Source organism: Geotrypetes seraphini, chromosome 4 (genome assembly GCF_902459505.1).
Source record: "Geotrypetes seraphini chromosome 4, aGeoSer1.1, whole genome shotgun sequence".
Taxonomy (NCBI): Eukaryota; Metazoa; Chordata; class Amphibia; order Gymnophiona; family Dermophiidae; genus Geotrypetes; species Geotrypetes seraphini.
The window spans coordinates 267,779,254-267,796,748 of record NC_047087.1 but is presented as its reverse complement, the minus strand read 5'-3'; the positions used below and the strand labels follow the sequence as shown (position 1 = coordinate 267,796,748).

Sequence of the window (17,495 nt, the reverse complement as noted above, 5' to 3'; positions counted from 1 at the left end):
ATGGACTGGCACTGGAGGGATAGGCATGCTGGGCTGTGAAGAGAGCGAGATGAAGGGCGAGAGGTTGGACCTGGGGTAGTATGGAGAAAGAAGGAAAAAGATACTTGAAGGGAGAACCGTTGGGAAGAGAAAGGGAGAAATGGTGGAACTGGGAGGAGGGAGGAAGGCTGGCAGACAGGGGGAGAGATGGGATGGGGGCAGTTGGGAAGAGAAAGGGAGAGAAGTTAAATCTGGAGATGGAAAATTGATAGGTAGCTGCAAATTTAAAAACGAGAAGGATGAGAAAGGGAGAGATTTGAGTGGACAGAGGCAGAAAAGAAAAAAAGGAGAAAAGCTGAAAAGGAAAAATCAATATGTTGGTGACAGGGACTGGAACAAGAGAGAAGAGGAGAAAAAAATGGACAGCAGCCACTGGGAAGAAAATTAAAAGATAGACAAAATCAGAAAGAGAAACTGGGACTAAAAGCAAATGACCAGACAACAAAAGCAAGAAAAAAAATATATATTTTTTCTATTTTGTGATTACAATATGTCAGATTTGAAATGTGTATCCTGCCAGAGCTGGTGTTAGACAGCAAGTGTGAACTAGGACCTAAAAGAGAAGAAAAGTCTTTTTTTTATTAATTTTGTAGCTGGCGTAAGGTTGGAGAAGTTGTTTCCCTATACTTCTACTAAGACTAACCCCCTCCATTACTGGCGTGCAGCATGGGTTTTGGCGGTGGCGGCGTTTGAATCTTGAAAAACCATGAATATGGTGTTTCATGGGGGGAGACTGGAGAGGGCAGCGGGAGAGGCAGGAGACAGCAGCCGGAGCGCCGGCGAGTAACGGAAATCACTCGCTGTATGCTCCGACTGCCTCTTCCTGCACTAAAGTAAGGCCTTACCAATCAGGAGCTGCGTGTCAAGTCAGCTCCTGAATGGTAAGGCCCGACGTTAGTGCAGGAAGAGGCGGTCGGAGCATGCAGTGAGTGATTTCCTTCACTCGACGGTGCACCGGCTGCTCTCTCCTGCCTCTCCAGGTGTCCTCTCCTGGTCAGTGGTTCGCGGTCGTAAAATACAGCGAATGACCGGGACCGTGAACCGCCGACTGCGAATGACCAGGGGAACACTGTACTATAAACTATGCACGTAAACATGCAACGTACACCTACTATTGGCATGATGTAAGAGAATGCACCTATAGATGAGCATGACAGATGAGTATTCTGTTACAGAAACATGGTACAAGAAGTCGTTTTAGAATTGGTGCTAAGCTCATGGTGTTGGGGCACCTAGACTCAGGTACCCTTTTCAGCAGTCCTTCTTAGATACTCTTGGAAGCTACCTCAAATGCTAGCCTCGCTTGTCACTGATGACTGGTCTGCTATGCCACCTTTGTAAATCTCAACTACCTACCTCTAAACCTTACAGTTTACTGCTGAAGCTAAGTTATATGGCAGCCCCTTGTCATTAAGCTTTCAACCACTTTGTAAATATATGCAGTCAACCACCCTTGTATCTCTGCTGTTAGTCTCCTTCTCGAGTCTTATTGTAGCTCGCTGACACTGGTCAGTTTTGCATCTTTTGTAAACCGCATAGAATCACAAGGTTTATGTGATATATAAATACAAATTTATGTTGTGTTTTCCTCCTTAATTCTATAAACTTGAACACTCAGTTTTCCAACTAGCCTGCAAATTTGCGCTTGCAAGTTATAGAATAAGGTCAATTACACACATAATTTAACCCCCCCTTTTTTTTATGAAGCCGGATTAGGTTTTTTTATTGCCGACCACCAATGATAAAATAGCCTAACACAGCTTCCTTGAAAGGGGTGTGTGATAGAGTGGGGCAGCTTGCTCAGGAGAAAGGTTGCACAAATGGACAGACAAACCACACTCTGGGAATTCAAGAAAAAAAAAAAATCTCTTTAATTAGACAGTAGCGCAGAGCCTGTTTCTTCACAGGCTCCTATAAGTTTGTGTTCTTCACAGAAAACAGTTAGGCTTTTCCCAATCATAAGTCCCATTCTCCATAGGGTGTGACATGCCCAAAACAGTCTTTATTCTAGGTGTAGGAAACAGGCAGCATTTGGTCCCGGGTCTTAGCAGGCACTAGAACAAAGGCAGGTTTTTAAATGCAGTACCTCCTACAAACTCTGTCAGTGCCAAGCCCTTCCCACCAGCTTCTCCAGCTCCTGGGTTCCCTCTAGCACACCTCTCCTACTGGGTCTAGCTGGGTCTAGCTGGGTCTCCCCTCCCCCCTTCCTGAGGAAACCTCTTTCTAACTGCTGCTGTGGTTGTGAGACAATTTAGTCAGGAGGGGGAGTGCTGGCTTTTCCTGAGGTTTATTCTGAGTCTAAGTAGCAGTGTCACGCAGGCGAAGTGACAGGTTTCATACACTCTGTCACAAGGGGTTAGTCCAGTACTTGACTGTTAATTCTAAAACTTTGTAATTTATATCTTGGGCATGTGTAGCCTTTAAATCTTGCTCTTTTGGGCATTCTATTCTTAAAATATCTGGTTTGTATAAGAGGCAACAGAGACACAGTATGGTCTGAATCAGTATGGCTATTCTTATGTGTGTCATGGATATAAATATATAAGTAGCAGTTTTCTAAAGTCGCAACATAACACACATAGGGCCATTTACAAGTATAAACCTTCTGTTTGCAAGTGAAAATAATATGCAAGCCTTCAAAAAAGGCCTCCTTAAGTTAGCAACTTACAGCAGAGACTTATTTAACCCAGGTTGTGATTAAACAATACTTTTATACGGAATAAATATACAGCATGAGATGCTGAGAAAGAGATTTGTGGAAGAAAAGTCTTGCAAATTGGGTGCCTTACACTTAAAAAAAAAATTCAGTGTACAAAAAGCAAAACATGCAAATATGCAGCAGAGAAGAGCGCCTAAGATGGTTAAGGGGTTGGAGGAGCTGCCGTACAGCAAAAGATTAGGGAAACTGGGCCTCTTCTCCCTCGAAGAAAGGAGATTGAGAGGGGACATGATCGAAACATCCAAGGTACCGAAGGGGATGGACTTAGTAGATAAGGACAGGTTGTTCACCCTCTCCAAGGTAGGGAGAACGAGCGGGCACTCTCTCAAGTTGAAAGGGGATAGATTCCGTACAAACGTAAGGAAGTTCACCCAGAGAGTGGTGGAAAACTGGAACACTCTCCCAGAGGCTGTCATAGGGGAAAATACCCTTCAGGGATTCAAGACAAAGTTAGACAAGTTCCTACTGAACAAGGACATACGCTGGTAGGGCTAGTCTCAGTTAGGGCGGCCATGTGAGCGGACTGCTGGGCATGATGGACCACTGGTTTGACCCAGTAGCGGAAAAGGAAACCTAGAAATAAGACTAAACAACGAGGCATCTGAGCCAAGAAACTGGCAAGCTGATATTTTGAAGATTCTAGCAAATGTTGCTGCTTTAATAGGTATCTTGAATATTCTGCACAGCACATTTTAACAATCTTTCTTTAGTTGAGCGCTCCTTTTATTTTAGAATGCTTCTCTGAAAACTCAACTCACACTAATAACAGTGTGGCCCACACTTTGTTAACAGAAATTGATACTTAGCAGGTGCTTCCCTCTCTCACTGACTTTGTTTTACTGTCCCACTTTTTGGGTGCTGAAAGGTTGAACAATGTGACTGAAAATTAAATCCATACAATTAGGCCAAAGCCCATTCCGTGATTCACCACACAAATTACAGGTTTGAGTATCTGACTTTCCAAATAAAGTGGAGCTTCTACCTTAGTCTTTTTGGTAAATTCTGCATTAACAGAATAATTATTTTTTCAGTGCTACAAGCTGCTAATTAGTGTCCAGCCCCAGCTGCAAGCTGATAACATTTAAAGAACCCTGTCTTGTCAGGGATGTGTTTGTGTGTATGTGGATGTGTTTGTGTTTGTGTTTGTGTGTATGTGGATGTGTTTGTGTGTATGTACATTTTCCTTACTATTCCACAGATGGAATTTTCAGTGGGGAGATATTTATGTATTTTATTTTACCATTGCTCACATAATATGTCTATTTGTTATGCAAAATCTATTTTACAAAGAAACACATTTAAAAAAAAGCATTATCACTCTGGACTGCAGGCTGAATTCTGCAACCTAACACCCCCCCTCCCACTGCCCTGACAGACCCCACAATGCACAGACCCCCTCCCACTCCTACGTAGGGCCCCCTGAACCCCCACAACCTCCCTGGTGACTATCAATGGTGGTCCAGAGGGAGTCTGGGGAGGCAGGCAAGAGTGATGCCCCATCACTTCTGGTCTCTCCAGTAGTGCTGCCCAATTCAGGAAAAAAAAATTTTATTCGATTCAATTCAGCCTATTGAATCAATTTTTCGATTCGATTTGATTTTCCTGCCCAAGTGGGTGGTTTTTTTTTTTTTCAAATATCCTGGTGGGTTTATTTTATAGCTTCTTCACCCCTTTTATAGCCTCTTCACCCCCTTTGCCCTCTCCTACCCACACTGGCGCTGTGGTGTAAATAAAATAAACAAACAAAAAAGACTTCCTTTCTCTGTTAAATCCTAGCTCACATTTGTGGTCTAACACCACCTCTGGCAGGAAACACATTTCAAATCTGACATATTGTAATCACAAAATAGAAAATAAAATTATTTTTTCTATCTTTTGTTGTCTGGTCATTATTCAAATCATTTTGGTCCCAGGCTCTGGTTGTTTTCTGATTACTCGCTTGCCAGGGTCTCCTGCCCATTTGTCGTTTTCTTCTTTCTCCATGCTAACCATCCATCTTCTATCTCTGTCCTCCCCTTCCGTTTCCCTTCCCTCCCTCGGAGGTCTGGCATCTTTCCTTTTTTTTGTCTCTATCCCCAGATCTACCTTTTCTCAACTACCCTTTCATCCTTCATCTGTCCCTTCTTCCCTACCACCCCAGGGTCCACCATCTTTCCCTTTCTCTTCCCAACTACCCTCCTATCCAGTATCTCATTCCCCCTTCACACCATCCCTTGTGTCCAACTTCGCTCCCTTTCTGTTCCTTCCCTCCCTAAATCCCATTTTCCACCATCTCTCTCCCTCTTCTCTGTTTTTAGACCCATTATTTCTTCCCCCAAAAGTCCGGCATATGCACATCTCTTTGAAACCCCCTTCCCTCCCTCCGTGTACTTCTACACCAAGCCCCCCTCCCCAAAGGCCTGTCCCCCCTGAAGACCTGCATTATACCCCCTGAAGGACTGTCCCCATCCCCCCTGAAGGCCTGTTGCCCCTGAAGGCCTGCACCCTCCCCGAAGGCCTGTTACCCCTGAAGGTCTGCACCCCCCCCGAAGGGCTGTCCCCCTTGAAGACCTGAACCCCACCCCTGAAGACCTGCACCCCACCCCTGAAGACCTGCACCCCAGCCCCCCGGAAGGCCTGCGTGTTCCCCCCTGACCTCCCGCACATCCATTTACCTAATGCTAACAGCGGAGCAGTCTGCAGAGAGGATCACCAGTACTTTATCGATCCTTGCAGGTTGCCATAGGGCTCTGGAGCTGTCTTCCCTCTGCTGCGGTCCTGCCCCTCCTCTGACATCAGAGGCAGGATTGTGGCAGAGAGAAGACAGCTCCTGAGGCCTTTGGTAACCTGCAAGGATCGCTAAAGTACTGGTGATGCTCTCTGCAGGCTGCTCCGCTGCTGGCATTAAGTAAATGGATGTTCAAGAGGCCAGGGGAGAAGCCAGACACTGCAGCACTTCCCAACTGACCCTCCCCTCTCGCCCTCTAAAGCAGAAGCGGCAGCAGCCGTCTGGCAAAAGGCAACACTGCCTATCCTGCTTTTGGGGGTGAGGGGGGAGGGTCAATCACCGAATAGAGAGGACAATTTTTTTTTTATTATCGATTCGAATCGATTCAAATTGTGAATCAGGCAGCATTACTCTCCAGTACTACCAACAAAATTGTGCCCCTAGTAGCTGTCTCACAAAATTACCGCGAGGAGTCATGTTTCCATATAAGGAGCAAAGAGCTGAGGTTATTTTACCATAAATTTTTTGGCCCTAAGCCAACTTATCATTGCATGTTGTATTAGATGATTAGCATAATAATGAGATGCTGCGCTATTTTTGGCACTTTAGCGTTAGGTCTGTTTAAGTCACAGTAAGGGCCGTAATGCTGATTGATGAATTCGTCCCTAAAGTACTTATGAATAATTCAGTTTTAGGGGCGCTCATACCATCAGGTGATATGTGTTAGCATTCTTTGCAATCAAAATCCAAGTTTCCAAGTTTATTTTACGCTTGATATACCGCAATGGGAGAACATCTATGTAGTTTACATAAAATTAATATATAAAAATATTATCATCACTAAAAAGTGCTACATGATGCAGCAAGTATCTACAAAGACAACACAATTCCTATTTAAGTCCACACATTTTCTTTCCATGGCTGAATTTTTCTTCAATAATAGTTTGATGAACCAAATATAAAAAAAAAAAAAAAAAAAAGTAAAATGCATATGATCATAAATACTGAAGAGTTGGAATCGCTTCCAGAGGGCGTGATAGGACAGAGAACAGTATTAGGGTTCAAGAAGGGATTGGACAATTTTCTGTTGGAAAAAGGGATAGAGGGGTATAGATAGAGGATTACTGTACAGGTCTTGGACCTGTTGGGCCGCCGCATGAGCGGACTGCTGGGCATGATGGACCTCTGGTCTGACCCAGAGGCACTGCTTATGTTCCTATTTAAATTTGATTGTCAAGCACTTTAATTAAAAAATCAGTCAGACTGTCTTACCTTTCCAAAGCTTCCTTTACCAATTGCTCGAAGTATCTGGAAATGATCCAGGTTCACTATAAAGGAAAATAAACATTTTCAGTAGGGGATTTTTTTATTTTCTTTTTTTGTAGACTTATGGGATCTAATACCAATGTATTTCACTATTTGTATTGAAGCGATATATGTGCACAAGGAACACATTTAACCCTTATAAATAACATTATGCCAATAAAAAATGGATATAATATTGCTATAATTCTTGGTACTCTTGTCTAAAATACCATGTACAAGTAATCCTATATACTCATTTGTTTGTCATTCAGAGAAAGGCAAATGTTCAAAAGCACTTAATCATGGTGACTACATGTACGTTTAGCATGTGAGGTTCCACAACATGAATGTCGAGAATATTGACTTACACAGAAGGGAGGAAGGGGAAGGCCACAAGATTGAAGATTCATCTAGTGTGCATATTCCTTGCACATACAAGGAGCTTATTTTTGAAGCATATGGATATCTCAAAATGCCCAAATGGATGTCCATGTGCTTGAAATGTTCAACTCCCAGAAAAAGGATGTCCAATGCTATAGTATGTCCAAATATCAAAGTGGCATGTTGTAGGCATGTTTTGGGCAGAACTAGGGAGGGACCGAAAGCAGGATACCCAACAGCGATTACCGAATGGGAAAAATGCCCTAAGTTAGATCTGTTTCAGTCACATCCAGGGTGCAAAAAGGTGCTCCGATTAAGCAGATGACCACTGGAGGGATTGAGGCATGACACCTCCTTAATCCTCCAGTGTCCTACCTCTCCGCTGAAAATGAAACTGAAAGGGATGGGGGTATCAAGCTCTTTGACACCTTCTTATATTATGCAAAGCAGGAAACAAGTCTGATGAATAACCTAGTAGTTAGTGCAGTGCGTATTGAACCAAGGGATCCAGGTTCAGATCCCACTTTAACTCATAGAAACATAGAAGATTACGGCAGAAAAGGGCTACAGCCCATCAAGTCTGCCCACTCTGCTTACCCACCCCCTGTCTATGCCCTAATGACCCAATTTCCTTATCTTGACCCTCGTAGGGATCCCACATGGGTATCCCATTTATTCTTAAAGTCTGGCACGCTGTCTGCCTCGATCACCTGCACTGGAAGCTTGTTCCAATGATCAACCACTCTCTCTGTGAAGAAATATTTTCTGGTGTCGCCATGAAATTTTCCGCCCCTGAGTTTGAGCGGGTGCCCTCTTGTGGCCGAGGGTCCCTTGAGAAAGAAAATATCATCTTCCACTTCGACACGTCCCGTGAGGTACTTAAATGTTTCAATCATGTCTCCCCTCTCCCTACGTTCCTCGAGAGTGTAGAGCTGCAATTTGTTCAGTCTCTCTTCGTACGAGAGACCCTTGAGCCCCAAGATCATCCTAGTGGCTGTCCGCTGAACCGATTCAATTCTGCGCACATCTTTACTGTAATGTGGCCTCCAGAATTGCACACAGTACTCCAGATGAGGTCTCACCATGGCCCTGTACAACGGCATTATGACTTTTTTTTGTGTGTATGAGCACTCCAGAAACAGAAAAATACTTACTATATCTAAATATGTTAGTCACCTGTAAACCTGAAGGCTATTGAAGTGGTATACATTCAGGTACAGCAGGTATTTTTCTGTTCCTTGAGGGCTCACAATTACAAAATAAAAGAGTTAAAGTGGGATTTACTACCACTACTACTAATTATTTCTATAGCACTTCCAGACGTACACAGCACTTTACAGAGTCACGAAGAAAACAGTCCCTGCTCAAAGGAGCTTACAATCTAAACAGACAAGACAGACAAATAGGATGCCATGGATACAGTTCGGGGTAACGGTTAATCAACTGGCTGGGTTAGAGGGCAGAGAGTAAGTCATATGTGTACCAAGTTTGGTTGAAATCTCTCCATGCGTTTGAGTTTTGCTGAGTATTCATCTTAGCGAGCCTGAAAACACTATGGGGTAGACATTAAAATCTGCCATTTTCAATCATTTTTACATGTCACCCCCTTCCCACCCCCACAGTATTTTTCCCACAGTTAGTAAGTCATATGTGTACCAAGTTTGGTTGAAATCTGTCCATGTGTTTATGGATTAGACACTAATATCTGTCATTTTCAACGTCACCCCCTTCCCACCCCAGTCCCCCCACCCATGTCACTCCCTTCCTCACCCCTACAGTATTTGTCCCCAGATAGTAAGTGATATGTATATCAAGTTTGGTTGAAATCTCTCCATGTGTTTCAGAGTTATGCTGATTATTTATCTCAGCGAGCCCAAAAACACTATGGGGTAGATACTAAAATCTGTGGTTTTCGATAATTTTTACTTGTCACCCCTTCCCATCCCCACAGTATTTTTCCCCACATAGTAAGTGAAATCTGTCCATGCGTTTCAGAGTTATGCTGAGTATTCATCTCTGCGAGCCCGAATACTATGAAAACTATGGGGTAGACACTAAAATCTGTTGTTTTCAATCATTTTTATATGTCACCTCCCCTCCCCCCCCAGTATTTGTTCCCAGATAGTAAGTGATAATAGGAACATAAGAACATAAGCAGTGCCTCCGCCGGGTCAGACCATAGGTCCATCCTGCCCGGCAGTCCGCTCCCGCGGCGGCCCAAACAGGTCACGACCTGTCTGAATCACCAGAAGGGGCTCCCTTGCCACCTTGGTTTCTCATTGAAGTCCTATCTTTCCATAGAAGTCCTAACCCTCCGGTCTTGCACATGCACGACCTGGTTGGGTTTCTATACTTATTACCTGGTTAGCTTTCTATACTTGTGTTACATCCCAGCTCCTCCCTCAGTATCCCACGATCCCTTTATCCCTCAGGAATCCGTCCAATCCCTGTACCGTACTCTGCCTGATCACTTCCTCCGGTAGCACATTCCAAGTGTCCACGACCCTTTGGGTGAAAAAAAAACTTCCTTGCATTTGTTTTGAACCTATCTCCCTTCAGTTTCTCCGAATGCCCCCTCATACTTGTTGTCCCCTTCAGTCTGAAGAATCTGTCCCTATCCACCCTCTCTATGCCGCTCATGATCTTGAAGGTCTCTATCATATCTCCCCTGAGCCTCCTTTTTTCCAGAGAGAAGAGCCCCAGCCTATCCAACCTCTCGGCGTATGGGCAGTGTTCCAGCCCTTTTACCAGTTTCGTTGCTCTCCTTTGGACTCTCTCAAGTACCGCCATGTCCTTCTTGAGGTGCGGCAACCAATACTGAATGCAGTATTCCAGATGTGGACGCACCTGGAATACTGCGTTCAGTATTGGTCGCCGCACCTCAAGAAGGACATGGCGGTACTTGAGAGAGTCCAACGGAGAGCAACGAAACTGGTAAAAGGGCTGGAACACTGCCTATATATATATATATATATATATATATATATATATATATATATATATATATATATATATATATATATATATATATATAAGATTTCACTTATTTTGTTTGTCAACTACTATGGATGTACTTTTGTAACCCGTTCTGGGCTTTTCTAGGAGGATGGCACTATCTGTAAAATGTCTGGTGGCCTGTGGGTGGAGTTTGGTCAAAGCCAGTAATTATCAGGTTAACAACAATATTCAGAACTCTAAACAGATAGCCTTTTTGCTGTTGTAATTATCCGTTTAGTTATCTTAACTTTATCCAATTGGCTATCTGCTTTTCGGTTTCAATATTGCTGCTAACCAGATAGTAACACCAGTGTGTGTTGAAACTAGATATTCATACCTGCCAGTATCTGGATACCGGTGCTGAATAGCCTTATAATTTTGACTACAGTGGTTGGCATTTTTTTAAAAAGAGAGTACACTAGGGAAAATGGTAACACAAAGGCCCACAAAGCAGAAAAAGTGCAAAAGGTCGTAGATAGAACAAACGAGGCAGAGTCACATTCTCCGGGAAGCAAACTTTATTTCAAAACTCTGGAATGTGTTGCCAGAGGATGTGGTAAGAGCGGATAGTGTAGCTGGTTTTAAGAAAGGTTTGGACAAGTTCCTGGAGGAAAAGTGCATAGTCTGTTATTGAGAAAGACACGGAGGAAGCCACTGCTTGCCCTGGATCGGTAGCATGGAATGTTGCTACTCTTTGGAATTCTAGAATCTTGCTACTCTTTGGAGATTCTGCATGGAATGTTGCTACTATTTGGGGTTCCGGAATCTTGCTTACTCTGAGATAATGGAATGTTGCTACTCTTTGGGTTTTGGCCAAGTACTAGTGATCTGGATTGGCCACTGTGAGAACAGGCTACTGGGCTTGATGGACCATTTGTCTGACCCAGTAAGGCTATCCTTATGTTCTTTCAGTAAGTGCCTGTAACAGGGGTCAGATGTCAATCAACATCCAACTCCTCTATCAAAAACGGTCCAATGTATACTGTAGAACAGCAAATGTAAGGAGGTCAAGGTAAAGGATGACAGAGTCTGAAGCCTGCTATGCTGACAGAAGTAACCCTGAAATTGTACTGTATATGCTGGACCATTTTCAACAGAGGAGTTTGTATATTGATTGACAACATCTGACCCCTGACACAGGCACTTGCTGAAACATGGGCTTTGTCAGGTCTAGAAATAAAGTTTGCTTTCCTATAAATGTGACTCCGTCTCTTTGTACCTTTCACACTTTTTCTGCATTCTTTAAAAAAAGCTATGGGCTGAATATCATTAACCTTTTACAAAGCCATGAAGCCAAGTGCTGCACGGCAAATGCTCCAACACCCTGTCAATTACTTAGGCCCCCTTTTATCAAGCTATGTTAGGAGTTTTTATTGTGGGTCACTGAGCATTAGAGCTTTAACCACAGCAACCTGCAATAAAAATCCCTAACGCAGCTTGATAAAAGGGGGCCTTAACACTTGAAATGTTAATATTATTTGCATTATGTTTACCAAGATACACTTGAATCCTAGTGCGCAAATTTGAACTAGCTTATAAACTCTGGCTTTTACAAAGCTGCAGTAGAAGTTTCTACTATGGGCCACTGAGGTAAATGCTACAATGCTCATAGAATTCTTATGAGTGTCAGAGCATTTATCTCACCAAGCCGCGGTAGAAACCTCTACCACGGCTTTGTAATAGGAGACCAAAATAAGTTGCACAAAAGAACATTTTTGCACCAGCGAAAATTAGAGGGAGGATTGGTGTGCATTTGAGTTTATCTTTTATGATTCATTTACTTTCTTTTATATAGCAGTTCTAGAGACATATGTTCTCTCTAGCATGCCATTAGGTAGTTTATCTATTCATTTATCTTTTAATATTTATTGATAATGGTATATGTAGATTTGTCCTCTTCTTTGAAATATTTTATCATTTTGGAGCTTGTATTATATTTTTATAAATATATTTTATACTGTATGTTATTTTTTATTTACTTTTGCATTTATTGCATTTTGCATTTAATATTTCATTGGTACCTGTTAATTTATATTTATTGGTATTTGTTGGTTTTTAGACCCCTGAGGAAGGCATCTGCTCGCTGAAACATTGGCCATGTTGGATCTTGTAATAATTGTGATTCTGCATTTTCCCATATGAATAAAAGCTACTGGTTGACTCAGCTCAGGCGTGAAAGCATATTTTTCTGTTCCTTCTCATTTTTATTGGATGGGAAAGGAATGAGGACAGAAACACGGCGGGGGGAGGGGGGTATGGACTGGGCAGATAAATGGATAGGGGAATAGATAATGTCGCAGGGGGAAAGAAAGACAGATAGACTGGTGGGAACCTGCATCACTCATTCAATAACTGCAAATATCTATCTTTTATTTGCATTTGATATACCACAAGTTTGCCTATAAGACATCTAAGTGATTTACATAAAAATAACATGTACAGAATATTTATAAAGCAATCGAACCTTAACAATTAAATAATTTGTGAATTTCACCTAGTTTCTTATTACTCATTTACCAGTGATGCTTATAAATTTACGCTTGGTTTTACAAAAACGGCAGTAGAGGTTTCTACCGTGGGCCAGAGAGGTAAATGCTCCAATTCTCATAAGATTCCTACGAGTATCAGAGCATTTAATTCACCGGCCCGCCGTTTAGTAAAAGGAGCCCTTAAATTGACTATGCCAAGATTTTTACATATAAATCATAAATATCCATCTAGTCTACATTGCATAGACAAATAAACTGTATGTTATGGGCCGGCAAAATAACAAAACAGCCCTCTTTACTCTACTCTTTCCTATCAAATTATGTAATTTCAGATTCTCCCTACCTATCTGCTGTGTCCACCTCTGCCCCTCTCTTTCTCTTATGCTATGCATTAGAATTGTAAGCACTCGGGTATCTTCATAATGGTGGGATAACAAATGCCAAAACTTGGAAACATGTATGCATAGTGTGGCAGACACATTGCACATGCTGATGAAACATTCCCAGTGCTCAAGCCATCTCCTGTGTTAGGAGATAAAGCAGCTTTTATATTCCTTGTCTTAAGGCGCCTGCTAGTAGCCTGAGCTCCAATAAGGAGCAAGGTTGGGGAAAGGGAGAGAAAAGAGAGAAGCTATGCAGAGTCAAAGCACTGGAGTAAAACTTCCCCTGACTCAGGAGAATTCAGGTGGGGGAGGAGAAAGCTGCCCTTTTCAAGCACTGAGAAACAGAAGGGGAATTTCTGAAACACCTGACATCTGGTGACAAAAGGAGGCTAGGTGAATCTGGGCACACCTTTAGCAACAGGGAACTTAAATTCAGCTCAAATAATCAGGAAAGGGGGAGAGAGTTCACCAGCACACCACTCTCCAATGTTCCTCCTGAGATAGAAAAGAAAGAGCTACCAGAGGAAACTCTGCCGGTAGCTGACCTAAACTTACAAGGAGAACCGATGCAGCAAGATCCCAGTGAGTGGAAGGCTGAAATGGAGCCAGAACTCATGGAGTGGTTTTGAGCTGCAACTGCAAGGCAAGAATGAAGTTTAAACTGTGGTTTTCTGGGTTTTTTTCCTTTTTCTTTTTCTATTCAGCCGTGCTGGCTGGGGCAGTGAGTGTTGGGCTACTGAGAGCCGTGCCCTGTTTGGGAGAGAAGTTTTCCTTTTGAACTGTGATGTAATGTATGCTATTGAGAAAAGGGTGCATAACAGAATGAGCTATTGAATTTGCAAATGAACTGCCTGAACCAGGAAGGAGAATGAAGGGCATTGTGGAAATTGTAGTCTGAGCTAATCACTGAATGAAGGGCATTGTGGAGATTGGGAGAAACCCTAGTGTGCAATGTTAATTGACTAACGGCGCATTCTGACAACAATAATAATAATAAAACATCGATGAACTCTGACCTGTCTCTACGCAAGTTTGTGGAAAATACAGTGGCCTGCTAGTGAGAGTTCATGCGGACACACTGGCAGTAGCCACAATAGGTAGAGAAATAACTGGTAGGAAAAGCATGGAGATTTGGTATAAATTGCTAGTGAGACTTTACTTACAATACTTTCAAAAAGATATACAGTACACTGTAGAGTCAGTCTGGAAAGCAGCTGCCAAAATAGTCAATGGTGTTCACCACAAACCAAATGGAGATAGACCTAAAGATCCAAGGGGGGGATATTCTAAACCAGTGGTTCCTAGGCCAGTCGGGTTTTCAGGCTAGCCCTAATGAATATGTATGAGAGGGATCTGCATATAATGCAGGTGCCAGGCATGCAGATCTGCTCCATGCATATTCATTAGGGCTATCCTGAAAACCCGACTGGCCTGGGGGGTTCTCCAGGACAGGGTTGGGAACCACTATTCTAAACTACAGTAAAATAGCATATTTTCCTGCAGCAATATGGGGAGCGTGTGACACAGTGGTTAGAGCTATAGCCTCAGCAACCTGAGGTTGTGGGTTCAAATCACATGCTGCTCCTTGTAACCATGGACAAGTCACTTAATCCCCCATTGCCCCAGGTACTTTCAATAGCGTGTGAGCCCACCGGGACAAATAGGGAAAGATGCTTGAGTACCTGAATGAAGCACTTAGGCTATCAGTGGTACATAAATATTAAAATAAATAAATCTTCTATGGTAAATTTCCCTTTTGCATTGCTGCAGCGATCTGCATTGTTTGATCTGAATAATAATCAGGTGATTTTGATGTATTTGCATACTTATGTTATGGTAAATTAACACAAACAAATAGTTATAAACTCAAGTAAAAACTGAGTGTGGTGCCTTAATGCTTCCTTTAAGGAGGAAAAGGGCCTCAGAAGCTTCGGGAGATGACGCTGTCCTGGAGCTGTGAAGGAGAGAGCTGTCAAATATACCAGCTCCCCTGCACGCTTCTATCATTGGCCAGATAAAAACAACAACACCCCTCCTGAAACTTTTCCAAATGTATATTGCAGTTGCACTAGCTATTGATAGAATAGAAAAGTGCTTATCTGTGTAGCGTCCCAATCAGGATCAGCTTTCCAATTGCTTTGATTAATGCTGGACTTATTTCAAACTGTGCTCTGTGCAGCCAACACATGCTTATCTCTATCTGTGCTCAATGCAGCCGATGGTTGCCATCGTTTCATAGTCTAACAAATGTTTCTTCAGGTCACTGTTAGGCAGTATTGGCATGAAGCTACGTGTTGGTAAATGAACACACATTACATGATCACTATCTTGTATTATTCCCTTAACACATACACTTGGAGAAGAGGAAAGGGGACAATAATATAGAGACATTCAAATACCTCCAAGTAATAAATACACAAAATCTGATCATAGATATCCAAAAGTTGGAGCAAAAGAGAAATTACTGTTCTCGTTACAGACTCTTTCTACTCTTCAACCTGCCTCTTCACCTCAACCACCCTCTCAGGTCTCTTTTCCTATACTTGTACTGAGACCCTACCTCTGTTCATCTCTTGAGCACTCCTTGTACTCCCTACTTCCTTTGTTCTCGACTCTGACCTTTCCATGGCCCTTTGTTATTTGTACTCCTATGCTACTTGTAATTGTATACTTAACTCTTTATGGACTTTCGCTACTCTTCAATCTGCTCCCTCACCTCACCTACCCTCTTGGGTATCTTTTTCTATATCTGTACCTAGACCCTACCTCTGTTCATCTCTTGAGCACTCCTTGTACTCCCTACTTCCTTTGCTCTCGACTCTGACCTTTCCATGGTCCTTTGTTATTTGTACTCCTATGTTACGTGTAATTGTATACTTAACTCTTATGTACGATTTTCAGTTAACTCCTGTTTAACCACATCAAACTGCACGGTGCATTGGGCAGTGGCGTACCTAGGGTATGTGGCACCCGGGGCCCATCATTTTTTGACAACCCCCCTATGTAAAAAAATATTTTTTGTAATGACCATGAAACAGAATAAATGGTCAGAATAGAAACAGGCAGTGAAAATTTTCTTATATTCCAAACATAACATAACATAAATTATGTCTGAATTGTCATGACATCAGAAGTACATATGGAGTAGTTGCAGGTGATGCTTGGGACAGTTCTGATTGTGTTAGTTCGGTTTTATGTGTTTTTTGAATAGAAGGGTTTTTATTTCTTTTTGAAGGTTTTGCAGTCTGTGGTCGATGTCAATTGGTTGTAGAGTTGGGGGTCAAGTGTTGCAGCTCGAATGGCTAGGAGGTTGTCGAACAGTTTTTTTCTTTTGACGTTTTTGGTTGGAGGGTGTGTGAATGGTGTGTGAGTTCTCCTATGTCTGTTTGAAGTGGATTGAATTATTTAGCTGAAGAAATTAGTTACCCCCTCATCCCACACACATTAATTCTCTTCCATTTTTGTTCCCATTATAAAAAACACTGATAAGTTCCCAGAAAAAAAATACATTAAAATAAGAAGTGAAAACAAAGGCCCCTAAAGATGAGAACATAACATAAGAATAGCCTAACTGGGTCAGACCAATGGTCCATCATGCCCAGTAGCCCATTCTCATGGTAGCCAATCCAGGACACTAATACCTGGTCAAAACCCAAAGAGTAGCAACATTCCATGCTACCGATCCAGGGCAAGCAGACACTTCCCCCATGTCTTAATAACAGATTATGGACTTTTCCTCCAGGAATTTGTCCAAATCTTTCTTAAAACCAGCTACACTATCTGCTTTTACCATAACTTCTGGCCACTTCATTTTTAAGTTTAGATCTTTCCTTTCAAACAGAGATCTTGCTAGATGTCAAATACAGCACAAGGTAACTTTACATGGACTTAGCTGTGCAGGAAATGTGAATCTCCTCATACACCCACCATATAGTGCAAAAATGTGCAAAGGTCTGTTTTTTTCTTTCGATCACTACATAGCCTAATGCCACACAAGCAGCGCTGTTACAAACATATTCTGTAGGTCAATGCTAAGGATAACAAAGTTTCCTTCCTTGGACCAGAAGGAGATAAACCACTGGAAGAGATCCCAAAACAACACCCAAAGACCCACTCAGTGTGTGAACCAGTTGAGTGGAGTGGACTAACTGGGGGGTGGAAATGGGCCCGGAGTTTGCTCAGCAGAATTTCCCAGACCACCTCTTCCTCTCAACACATTGACACGCTGCCACCATCACCACTAGAAACACCTCACTGGGTAGGCCAGCTATGCTATAAACTTTAAAAAACACATTATTATATTTTCTTATAAAGCACATATTTTAACTGAACTCTCTGACATCCTCAGCCTTTCCATTCACAAAAATAGAAGGAAGAAAAGTTCCCATTTCCTGCTGTCTCATGTCCCCGGCCTATACAATATTTTTTTTCTGCAGACCCTTTAAAAGTCTGACCAAATCCTCGTTTCACTTGCA

At 42.4% G+C, this 17,495-nt stretch overlaps 1 protein-coding gene across 1 annotated transcript in view; it reads right to left on the bottom strand.

Annotated features, from left to right (window-relative positions):
- Positions 1 to 17,495, bottom strand: part of LOC117359614 — a 387,942-nt gene that overhangs the window by 114,464 nt on the left and 255,983 nt on the right. The window contains exon 3 of the transcript XR_004539279.1: positions 6,738 to 6,793. The gene's annotated coding sequence lies outside the window, so the exon portion shown is untranslated. The remainder of the gene's footprint in view (positions 1 to 6,737; positions 6,794 to 17,495) is intronic.